General features: G+C 45.3%; 1 protein-coding gene across 1 annotated transcript in view; it reads right to left on the bottom strand.

Moving 5' to 3' along the window:
* Window positions 1–12,877, bottom strand: part of TSPAN14 (tetraspanin 14) — an 826,639-nt gene that overhangs the window by 572,591 nt on the left and 241,171 nt on the right. The window lies entirely within an intron of this gene.

Raw genomic sequence — 12,877 nt, 5'->3', positions numbered from 1 at the left:
AACCCACAGTACCAGGTGGTCTGCAATAAGGTCTCCGGCAGTCTTTCGCTGTTTATAAATTCTTCCCAGACATCCCCAAAGTCTGCACAGTTCTTGAAATCCCCACCTCCCTCCCACCCTCAAGGGTGCTAAGTGCCTGCCTTGCACAAAATTGTGATGCCAGTCACCTGGCAAGAATAGCACATCAAAGCCTCTGCCATTACCCAATTTAATCCATTAGCTAAGCAAACATGCATGAAAAAATAAACACAACTGACATTTACCCTGACTAACAAGAAACTTCATGTATACTGACAGGTGGAAGAGAGAGTGAAAGCCCACAAAGGTAAAAAAGTTTACTGACAGGGATTCTTGGAGATAATCTAATAAAGTAAACTATCATAAAAGACTGTGCAGTAGGGTGCTCTTGCAGAGTCTCAAGCAATAAACGAATGAATGAATAAATAAAAATCTTGCAGGAAGTCCTGAAACACTACAGTGACAAAGGAGATCAGACTCCCACAGTCAAAAAAAAGTACAGTTTTGTACCTACCATAAATGTAGATGTTCGAGTGCTCATACAGCTGCAGTCATTACAGATGGGTTATCCTGCCGTCAGGCGGGTCCTCGGTCGGCCGAATTCCAAAGTCTATGTCCGGTGTCAGTTGTCATTGCTTCTTCCCTGACGTCAGTGCGTCGGGGGTATAAAAGAGGCAGCCAACGCCATTTTCTTCAATTTTTCTTGCCCCAGATGTCAGGTGCCCCCAGAAGGAAGGCAAAACATAATATTATGCAAACATGCAATGTAGAAAAATCAAAAAAACAGGAGTTGCAAGCAAATACAATATAAAAGAATACCCGAAATAGGTTATATGATAAAGGTGTTTGTCATAAGTTCTGTCCTAAGAGGGGATGGAGGGAGGGTAACCTGGACTGCAGCTGTATGAGCACTCGAACATCTACATTTATGGTAGGTACAAAACTGTACTATGTTCATCGTGCATACAGCTGCAGTCATTACAGATGGGTAGAATCCCAAAGCTAAGTAAGGGTGGTAGGCATTAAGTGGAACTAGGAGGGGCTAGGATGCCCTGCAGGACTGCTGTGGCAAAGCCCGCTCTAGATTTTGAGTATAGTGGAAGGTGGTAGTGCTTGGAGAAAGTGTGCACTGAACTCCAAGTAGCTGCTTCCAAAATATCCTTGGTAGGGACCCCCCTGAGGAAAGCTGCAGAGGTAGCTGTAGCCCTGGTGGAGTGGGATCTGATGTTTACAGGTGCAGATTTTCCATGAAATGAAAAACAAAAGCGTATGCAGTGGGCTATCCATTTTGAAATGGTCTGTTTGGAAATAGCCTTTCCTTGAGCACCTGTAGCATAGGACACAAAGAGTTGCTCAGATTTCCTGAATGACTTTGTTCTGTCCAAGTAATAACGAAGCTGTCTGTGAATGTCCAAGGAATGTAGTAGTCTCTCCCCTTTGTTCTGTGGATTTGGATAGAAGGTACGTAAATGAATAGTCTGATTCAAAGCTACACTGGATACTACCTTTGGCATGAAGGTAGGGTTGGTTCGTAAGGAAATTCCGTCCCGATGGAAAATGATGAATGGTTGCACAGCCATGAGGGCCTGTAGCTCCGAAACCCTGCGTGCTGAGGTAATAGCCAGAAGGAAGGCTGTTTTCCATGACAAGTATTGTAGCTCTGTTGAAGAAGCCGGCTCAAAGGGAGGCAGGGTCAGCTTTTCCAATATGAAGTTGAGGTCCCAAGCTGGGACTGGTGGTTTCCGTGGGGGTTTTATATTTTTTGCCCCTCTGAGGAACTGCCTTAATAGAGGATGTGAGAATAAAGGAGGATCTGTATTGTATTGTGCAGAAATGGCTGAAGCGTGGAGCTTGATGGAGGAGAAGGAAAGGCCACTGTTTAACATCTCAGCTAGGTACTGTAAAATTTGAGGTATATTTATTACCCAAGGATTCTGGCCCTTTTCTTGATTCCAGGAACAAAATCGTTTCCATGTGGCGGAGTAGGCTTTTCTAGTAGAGGGTCTTCTGGCCTCCAAGATGACATCCTGCACCTCCTTGGAGAGGAGAGTCTGTTGGGAAATTAAGGTATTCTCCATGCAGCTAGATTTAGGGTTTTCAGCTGGCTGTGAAGGGTTTTGTAGTTGTGCTGGGACAACAGAAGAGGAACTAGAGGTAGGATCCATGGTGGTGAGTGTGTCAGGCTCTTTAGGAGAGGATACCAGTGCTGTCGTGGCCAGTCTGGAGCAATGAGAATCATTCGTGGCCTCTCTGCTCTGGCTTTTAATAGAACTCTGGTCAGTAGAGGAAGAGGCGGGAAGGCATAGACTGTCAATGTTGTCCAATTGAAAGAGAGAGCGTCCACTTTCCAGGCCTGTGGATGAAAGGTCCTTGAACAGAATTTTTCCAACTGGTAATTTCTGTGGGTAGCAAATAGATCTATGTCTGGCTGTCCCCATGCCGGAGTTATCTTTGAGAAGACTTGAGGATGCAACTTCCATTCGTGTGGGTCTGTGGTATTTCTGCTTAAGTTGTCTGCCAGTGTGTTTTCCTTCCCTGGCAGGAATTGTGCCTGTAGTTGAATTTGTAATTCCAGTGCTGTGTTCCACAGGGTCATGGCTTGCCTGCACAGAGGGTATGAATGAGTTCCCCCCTGTTTGTTTATGTACCACATGACTGTGGTGTTGTCTGTCCTTACCAATAGCTGGCCTGGATGGAGTAGGTCTTTGAAGGTCATAAGAGCATTTTGCACGGCTAGCATCTCCTTTTGGTTGATGTGTAGGTGCTTCTCTTTTTGGGACCATTTTCCCTGAATGCACTGATCTGCCATGTGCGCTCCCCAGGCGTAGTCTGAGGCATCCGTTGTGATGATTTGAGTTGCTTGAGGTAAACAGAAAGGGAGGCCTGTGTTTCTTTGGCATGCTTGAGCCCACCACAAAAATTCCTTTTGAAGGCATGGAATGAGTGGTATAATTGTTTCCAAGCTGTGGCTGTGTTGAGACCATAAGATTTTTTTAGGTACCATTGTAGTTTCCTCATATGCAGCTTTTCACATGGTATTAGTAGGATGCAAGATGCCATGTATCCCAGAGCCTGCAGGACTTTCCTTGCAGTTAGTCTGATGAAAACTGCCATTTTGTTGAAGTATTGAGACAGTTGCCCTTGTTTGTCTGGCATGAGGTAGGCCATCTGGGTGGTTGTATTTAAGCTGGCACCCAGGAAAATTATATGTTGAGAAGGTATTAGTTTTGATTTCTTTTTGTTCACTGTGTATCCCAGGTAGTTTAACAGTTTTATTACAAATGCCAGATGCTGCAATAGAATGTCCTTGCTGTCCGCTTGGATCAGGCAGTCGTCCAGTTGTGGGTAGATTTGTATTCCTTGTTGTCTGCAGAAGGCAATTACTGATGCCAGGCATTTCGTAAACACTCTGGGTGCAGTAGATAAGCCAAAGGGCAATGCAGAGAATTGGTAATGGGTTGAACCTGCAAGAAATCTGAGGTATCTTCTGCAATCTTGTCTGATAGGGACATGCAGGTATGCCTCCTTGAGGTCCAACGTTACCAGCTAAGACTCCTTGCCCAGCATGGGAAGAAGCTGCTGTAATGTGAGCATCTTGAATTCTGGCACCTGTAGATATGTGTTTAGGATGGATAGGTCTAAGATGGGTCTCCAATCTTTGTCCTTCCTTGGTACCAGAAATAGTCTGGAATAAAAACCTTGACCTTGTTCTTTTGCAGGTACCTCTTGAATTGCTTTCATATCCATGAGAGCGGAAATTTGTCTTTGTGCCTCTGCCCATTGATTTTGTGGCAGGTTTGGCAAGCCTCTAATTTTTGGAAGGGTGTGAAAGTGGAACCTGTAGCCTTTGTCTATAATGTCCAGAATCCATTTGTCTTTTGTAACAATGTGCCAGTTTTTTGAAAATAATGCCAGTTTTCCGCCCAAAGGTGCTGCCATTATAGCTTTGTTTGGCAGGCATAGGGGGAAGTCATTGTGTCTGTTTTCTAAATGACTGTGATCTATCTTCTCCACCTCTTGGGGTTGGTGCTTGCCACTGTCTAGCTCTGTAAGATCCTTGAGGTTGTCCTCTACCCCTTGGGCGTCTGTATCTGCCCCTTTGAGGTCTGTCCGTGGCTGGAAAGGACCAATTTTTTGAAGGCCAGTTTCTGCTGAAGCGTGGAGGTTGCACCTGCAAGAAATCTTTCACTGTTTGCATAGATTTCGCTTTTTCCTCCATTTTCTTTAGTACCTCCTCAGCTTTAACACCAAACAATACATCTCTTTGAAGTGGTGCATCTAATAACTTTGCTTTGACATGATCTGGTAAGGTTTGCTCTTTGAGCCAAGCATGCCTACGTATGACAGACCCCATGACAGCAGCTCTATATGAGGCCTCTAAAGCATCAAAACCGCTCTGCAAGGTATGTTTACCCACTTGCTCTGCTCCATGCAACAAATCCTGCAACTCTTTCAAATCTGGTTGTTCTGTTTGTGTCATTTTGCTTTTCAGCCGAGATAAAAACTGTTGGTACTTCAACATATGAAATTGACAGTTTAATGCCCTCATGGTTAAAGTGGCAGATGTATACACCATTTTCCCCCACCTTTCTAATGCTCTGGAATCTCTCTCTGAAGGTAAAGGGTTTTTAGGAGTAGAGGCCTTTATTCCCTTGGGACCCTGTGAAATTGTTTCTGGGTCAGCAATATGGCTTTTATAAAGGAACTGGTGAGAATCAGGAACCCGGTAATACCTGTCTGGTTTAACAGGGGCTGGAGGTAAAGAATCTGGATTAAGACTGACTTCTGTGAACACATCATCCAAAATATCTAAAACAGGAGGGATAGCCAGGGGCCTATGCTGGGGGAACAGTAGAAATTCCCTGAGCCTTTTCTTGGAATCTGAGTAATCTTGGCCTTCCCAGTGGAAGTGCTCCCTCAATGTATGCAGGGTTTCCCCAAAAGAGTAGTCCTCAGGGGAGAGACCAAGGGAATAGACTCCTCAGCATCAGAGTCTTCAAAAGGGGAATAGGCATAATCCTGGTCCTCAGAATGGTCTGAGGTAATAGAAGCCTGGTCTGAGGAAGGGTAGTCTTCCTCCAGTCTGGGTCTTTTGTCAGAGGGGGGTTGAGAACCCCTGATGAGAGTTATCAAATCCTCAGCCATTTTAAGCATCTGATTTTTAGGCATGGGGCCTTGAGAGGAGGTCCAAGGACCCTGTTTTTTAGTTTTCATGGCAGCTTTAGATGTAGTGAAGGATTTAATAGAGAAGGTGGTAGGCCTGAAGACGCCTTCAGAAATGGCAGGCCTCACTTAATTTTCAGTTTCCCCACCAAGGGTGGCATCGCTATCTGCAGTGGGAATGGAGACCGAGGAGCCTGCAACCTCGGGTACTGAAGTCACCGGTAAAATAGTTTCATCGGTAGTCAGGGGCTGCGTAGGCGCCTCGCTGAGAACCGGACAACCGGTAGTCGGCCTAAGCATGGTCTCAGTACTCGGTGCAGACCTCGGATGTCGGTCCTTGTCTTTGCGTCTTTTGCTTAAAACTGGCATCAGTGTATCCGATGACATGATATAATTACATTTTTTGATAAAATAATGAAGGGCGAACTCCGCCCAGCGCTTAATAGTGCGCTTGTTGAACCTAGCACAAAAACGGCAGGCCAAGACGTTGTGGTCTGGCCCTAAGCAAGGTATACAGAAGGAGTGAAAATCCTTATGCGGTATTTGCTTCCCACAAGAAATGCAATTATTATACAGCTGCAGTCATTACAGATGGGTTATCCTGCCGTCAGGCGGGTCCTCGGTCGGGGATGATGGCATAATGGTTAAGGTGTTTACCTGGCAAACACAAGGTGCAGGGTTTGATTCTCATGTGGGGTAATTGGCTAGGCTTAAAATGGCCCACAAGGGGCAATTAGCCCAGTACTAACCTATGAACCTATTAACTTTGTCTGACATCGGTCTGAGGCAAGAAAAGTTTCCCCAACGGGGTACTTGGCTTTAAAGTAGACTTCGGCTGAAATACTTTCGTAAATCTCAGGAGCTGGCCGACCGGCACTTGCGAACTGCTTCTGCTTCGGGCACCACGCGGCAAGAAAGACTGAAGAAAATGGCGTTGGCTGCCTCTTTTATACCCCCGACGCACTGACGTCAGGGAAGAAGCGACGACAACCGACGCCGGACCTAGACTTTGGAATTCGGCCGACTGAGGACCCGCCTGACGGCAGGATAACCCATCTGTAATGACTGCAGCTGTATGCACGATGAACATCTATATTATTCGATACACATGTGATCATTTCACAAGCTAGCTGTGGCATACAAGTCCTCAGATGTTTTTAAAATGGGCACTGGAACCATCCACAGTCGTAGTGGAGTGGGCTTTCACAGAAATAGCCAAAGGGCACTTAACTACCTGATGGCAAAAGATGATCCATTAGTAATCCATTTGCACATAGTTTACTTTGCCACAGCCAGACTGTCCTTATCCATTGTAAAGGAGGCCTTCCTTCCTAAAAGCCTGTACTCTTCTTGGGTAGAACTTTGCTTAGAGGTCAACTTCGACTAGATTATGATTCAAATGGACAAAAAAAATTCAAAAGAATTTGCACACCCCCCCATACAACTCATTTTGGAAAACATTTCTTTTCTCTGCTAGTTCTATCAATAAGTAATTTAATAAATAAATCAGTTTGACTTTCTCTAGCTTCTATTCATCCATGATCCACATAACATCCTTGGCAATTGGAAATGTCCCAGATTTACATCTTTGGGTGACTGTTTACTTGCTAACACTGCCTTATTTTACCCCGTAACAGAAATTCTTCTGCCAGCTGTACGTGCAACAACATATTAGGTAAACAAATTCATTCTTGGAATGCAGCTAAACGTGAGCAGGACCAAAAAATGTATTCTGTACCTAGCATGACTTGCCCACATTTCCAACACTAAGCTTCTTTTCAAGAACATCTTTCTCAGTCTCAGAATATGAACAGATTTGGAGGCACTTCTGTGCCAATGTAATTAGCAGCATATCTACCTTCCAATAGTAAGAATATGTGGTGGGGGTAAGTTTTACAGGGCCACCCCCCCCTTAAATCAAGCAGCATTAACTCTTCAAAATCTATTTGCAAACAAGTAACATACACTGCTGCACCTCTGTTTATTCCACTCCCAACTGCTTCCAGAAAGAATTTTCATTTTCTGTTCCAATGGTTTAAGGCTGACTCTTCAGGTGTCCTAAAATTACAATTTACCATAAGGAGCTGTCTGTTCAATGAAGCATGCAAAAACTTCAGTACATCTTACCACATAGGTCATCGCCACTCTCCAGCAAGTCCAGGACAGAGGCACCTTCACGTGTAGTCAGTGACGAAGTCCTCACCACAGACAGAAGTACTAACCATGCTGCAGCAGCCATGTGTGCTGCATCCACAACATAGTACCTACATTTTACAGCATGCCTCCCTAGTCACATTGAGATCCGAGGATGGATATAAAAGATTTTTGGAAATGTCCCACACTCTCACCACAACTGTACAGGATTACCTGAAGATACTATTTATTTATCCTTTTGTTGATTGTTAGTCCCAATTGGATAACAGCCTCTTTTCAGGGGAGACCTGAGGTGGTATTTATACTACTAGGCAAAGTACAGCCAGGGCATTAGGGAAAGTACAGTTGTGTACACTTACCATAAATGTAGATGTTCGAGTGTATTCACTGTTGCAGTCATCACATTTGGGTTATGTGCTTGCAGTAGCCCTCAGTCGGCCTGATTATCAAAGTCTTGGGTCCTGTGTCGGTTGCGGTCTCATCTTCCATGATGTCAGGTAGTCAGGGGTATAAAGCATGCAGTCGATGCCATTACATCAGTTTTTCTTGCCCCAGATGTCAGGTGCCCCTATAATGGGAAGCAATTATATACAAGGTTACACCTCCAACAAAAAAGCAAATACACCAAAAAGCTTTAAGCATAGTAAACAAGAATAGAGGTATAGTCAATAGAAGTCAGGGGGCTGGAGGGAGGGTAACCAGGACTACAACAATGAATACACTCGAACATCTACATTTATGGTAAGTGTACACAACTGTACTATGTTCTTCGTGTTTCACTGTTGCAGTCATCACATTTGGGTAGATTCCCAAAGCTAAGGATGGGAGGAGGTAATTAGACAGCATTAGGACCAACTATAAGGCCATGCAAGACTGCAGTGGCAAATCCAGCTCTGGATTTAGAAAAAATTGGCAAGTGGCAATGCTTGGTGAAGGTATGTACAGAAATCCAGGTAGCAGCTTCTAGGATGTCCCTGGTAGGGACACCTCTGAGAAAGGCTGTAGTGGTAAGTGCAGCCCTGGTTGAATGTTGGGTAGGTTTGCCATGATGCTTATAGCAGAAATGAATGCAATGGCCTATCCACTTAGAAATGGTTTGCTTTGAAATGGCCTTCCCCTCTGCCCCTGCAGCAAATGCAACCAGCAGCTGTTCAGATTTCCTGAGAGGCTTAGTCCTGTCCAAGTAAAATCTAAAGTTGTCTGTGCACGTCCAAGGAGTGCAGTATCCATTCCCCTTTGTTCTGTGGATTAGAAAAGAAGGTTGGCAAATTAATAGACCGATTAAAAGTCACACTGGATACCACCTTGGGTATGAAGGAGGGATTGGTCCTAAAGGGACACCCTGTCAGCATGAAAGATGATGAAAGGCTCCACTGCCATGAGGGCCTGTAGTTGAGACACCCTTCTTGCTGAAGTGATGGCTAGAAGGAGGGCTGTTTTCCAAGAAAGGAATTTCAACTCTGCATTTGCAGCTGAAAGGAATTTCAACTCTGCATTTGTAGCTGGTTCAAAGGGAGGTAGAGTGAGCTTTTCCAATACAAAATTAAGGTCCCGGGCTGGAGTAGGGGCTCTCCTGGGTGGTCTTAAGGTTTTGCCCCTCTGAGGAATTGCTTCAGCAGTGGATGAGAGAAGAGGGGAGGTTCTGTGTTGTAATGAGCTGAAATGGCGGAGTCATGAATTTTGATGGAGGAAAAGGAAAGGCCCTTGTGAAGAATCTCAGTTAAGTATTGAAGAATATGGGGTAAATTGGGTGCTGCTGTGCCCATCCCCTGAGTTTGTCACCAGCAACAGAATATTTTCCATTTTTCAGCATAGGATTTTCTAGTACTAGGCCTCCTTGCCTCCAGGATGACATCCATCACTTGTTTACTGAGGGATGGTAATGGAGAGATCAGGTAATTAGCCAGGTTGCCAGGCTCAGGGTTTGAAGTTGTGGGTGCAGAATCTGGCCCCCCTGCTTGTACAGCAGGGTAGGGGTCTGAGGCAGGTGCCATGGTACCAGCAGTGACACACTGTGCAAGAGGGGGTACCAGTGTTGGCGTGGTCAGTCTGGTGCAATCAGTATTGTCCTTGGTTTGTCCTGTTTAATCTTTAGTAGTACCTTGGAAAGGAGAGGCAGAGGGGGGAAAGGCATAAACTGATAGGTTTTCCACGTGAAGAACAGGGCATCCACTTTCCAAGCTTGTTTGTGGGGAGTCCTTGGGCAGAATTTGTCCAATTGGTAGTTCTGGGGGGAGGCAAACAGGTCTATATCTGGGCTACCCCATTTGTTTCTCAACATGTTGAATAACTTTGGTTCCAGTTTCCAGTCGTGTGGGTCCATGAGATTTCTGCTTAGGTTGCCTGCCAGTGTATTTAGCTTTCCTGGCAGGAATTCAGCCTGTAGGTGCACTTGGTAGCTCAAGGCTGTGTTCCACAAAGCCATGGTTAGTCTGCAGAGAGGGTATGAGTGGGTTCCCCCCTGCTTGTTTATGTACCACATAGCAGTGGTGTTGTCCGTCTTTACCAATAATTGTCCTGGAAGAATGTGGTCATTGAAGGCAGTCAGAGCATTCTGTACAGCTAACATTTCTTTTTGATTGATATGCAAGTGCATTTGATTTGGGTTCCACTTGCCGTGAATGCACTGCCCTGCCAAGTGGGCCCCCCATGCATTGTCTGATGCATCTGTTGTTTGGGTTTGGGCGGCAGGGGGTAGAGTGAATGGCAGTCCCTTGTTTTGGTGGCAGGCCTCTGCCCACCAAAGGAACTCTATCTGTAGACAAGGTATGATAGGAATCATTGATTCTAGAACCTGAGAATGTTGACACCCTTTTTAGATACCATTGTAGTTTCCTCATATGCAGTCTTGCATATGGAATTAGTAGAATGCAAGAGGCCATGGACCCAGGGCTTGCAGTATTTTCCTTGCAGATAGTTGGGTCTTGGTGGCCAGTAGTTTGAAGTAGACTGTCAATTGAATGGCATGAGGTAGGCCATCTGGGAACAAGCTTGCTCCCAGGAATACAATTTGTTGGCAGGGTACAAGATGTGATTTATTTTCGGTTATGGTGTACCCCAGAGATGTTAGAAATTTCTTTACAAATGCCAGATGATTTAACGTCCTGGCTTTCTGCCTGAATTAGACAATCGTCCAGGTATGGGATATTTCTTTGCCTGCAAAATGCAATGACTGCAGCTAGGCACTTTGTGAATACCCTGGCACAGTAGATAAGCCAAAGGGCAGTGCAGAGAACCGATAGTGCCTGTAACCTGCTTTGAAGCATAGGTATCTTCTGCAAGATTTCCTTAATGGGATGTGCAGGTAGGCTTCTTTTAAATTCAGTGTTGCCAACCAGGCATCTTTGCCTAGCATGGGAAGCAGCTGATGAAAAAAGTTAGCATCTTGAATTTTGGGATTACCAAAAATCTGTTTAGGGTAGACAGGTCCAGGATAGGATGCCAGGAATTGTCTTTTCTGGGTACCAGGAAAAGTCTCGAGTAGAAACCTTGTCCCCATTCTTCATCTGGGACAGGTTGAATAGCCTGGATGATTAAAAGATTGAGAACTTGCTTTTGAGCCTCTGCCCACTGATATGGGGGTAGGTCTGGCCAACCGTTTGGGTTTGGTAAGAAGTGGAAGTAGAATCTGTATCCTTGGGAAACTATATTTAAAACCCATTTGTCCTGTGTAAGGAGTTCCCAATTTTTTGCATGCAGGGCAATCTTTCCCCCCTAAAGGCGCAGTCAGTTGAGCAGGGCTTGGAAGATGTAAAGTTAAGTCATTGAGACAGTTTACCATAGAGAGGAGTCTTACTACTCCCTGCTGTGGAAGTGGGAGCCCCCCACTGCTTAGGCCTGTGAGTACCTTGGGACTGAAGCCTGGGTGTTCTGCTAGTTCTGAGTTTGGACTGAGAAGGCCTGGAATAGGCAGGAAAGGACCAATTCTTAGAGGGCCAATGCCTACTAAATCTGGGAGGCTGTACTTGCAGGAAATCTTTAACAGTTTGCATAGATTTAGCTTTTTCCTCCATCTTTTTAAGTACTTCTTCTGCTTTGGGCCAAACAGGTGGTCTTGGTTTAAGGGAGCATCCAGTAATTTAGCTTTAACATGATCTGATAAAGATTGCTCCTTAAGCCAAGCATGCCTTCTAAGTATAGACCCAGTGATAGCAGCCTGGCAAGATGCCTCTAATGAATCAAAATCATTGCAAAATATGTTTTCCAACTTGTTCAGCAGAATGCATTGTTGTGTCTTTTGGCTTTTCCCGGTTAGGGGTCGCCACAGCGGAACTCAGGTCCACTAATGATTGGCAGTAGATTTTTACGTGCCAATTTGCCGGCCCTGACGCACAACCTTCAACGAAGGTATGCCCATTCACGTAAGTTTCCACACAGAGGACGCTCTAGCTGAGAATCGAACATGACAACGTTTTACTGTGAGGCGACAATGCTACCACAGCACCACCACCGCAGTTCAGCAGAATGCATTAAATCCTGTAAATCTTTATTTTCAGCCCAATCAAGAATCAACATTTTCTGTTTAAGCAATCCAATAATGTGATACTTTAACATATGAAACTTGCAGTTTAAGGCCCTAATGGCCAAGGTTGCAGAAGTGTATACCTTCTTACCCCATCTATCCAGCGCCCTGGAATCTCTATCAGAGGGGTAGGATTTTTGGCAGTAGTAGTCTTAATGCCCTTGGGTACCTGTGAAATGGTCTCAGGATATGCAGTCGGATTTTTAATGAGGAACTTGTGAGAGAGAGTCAGGTACTCTGTAATACCCATCAGGTTTTCTGGGAGCAGGAGGTAAAGAGTCAGGGGCGAGGCTAGACTCCGAGAAGGCATTATCTACAATGTCCAGTACAGGAGGGATAGCTAAAAACCTGTGTTGATGCAGGAGCAAGAATTCCCTAAGCCTCTTTTTGGAGTCAGAGTAATCCTGGCTTTCCCAGTGAAAATGCTCCCCAAGAGTATGCAAGGTTTTACCAAAAGAGAAATCCTCTGGAGGGGAAGCAGAGGGAATGAGTCCTCTGCATCAGAATCCTCATAGGTAGATAAGGGCAAATCCTGGTCATCAGAGAAAACAGAAACTTCAGAGTCCTGATCACAAGAATCCAAAGGAAAATCAGTCCTAGGTCTCTTAGAAGGGGAAGGGTGGCTTCCCCTGATTACAGTAATAAGGTCTTCAGCCATACGTATTTGTTTTTTTAGGCATAGGGGCCTGACCAAGCGGTCTGGGAGTCAGTTTTCTAGGCATGGATCGAGTTTTAGGCCTTGAAGAAGATGATGGCGTTGGTTTAATATGCAAGTCAGTAGGCCTGAATACACCCTCAGAAGCTGGTGCCTGCACAGCGGCTCCGGACCCATCCAAGGTAGAGACAGCCGAAAGTTCCACAGTTGAAGAAGCATCTCACGCCATACCGGACTCCGAATGGGTCTCAGTAGAGGCCTTTGAATCTGAAGTAGCGGGCATCAAGGGCTGTGAAAGCACCTCACTGAGTACCGGCGAACTCACGACTAGCTTATGAGAAGCGTCGTCAGCAGCTTTGGACCTA

This window comes from Protopterus annectens, chromosome 1.part1, assembly GCF_019279795.1.
Source record: "Protopterus annectens isolate FY-2018-M chromosome 1.part1, PAN1.0, whole genome shotgun sequence".
Lineage (NCBI taxonomy): Eukaryota > Metazoa > Chordata > Ceratodontiformes > Protopteridae > Protopterus > Protopterus annectens.
Note: the sequence above shows the minus strand (reverse complement) of the source record. Positions and strands in the feature narration are given on the sequence as shown.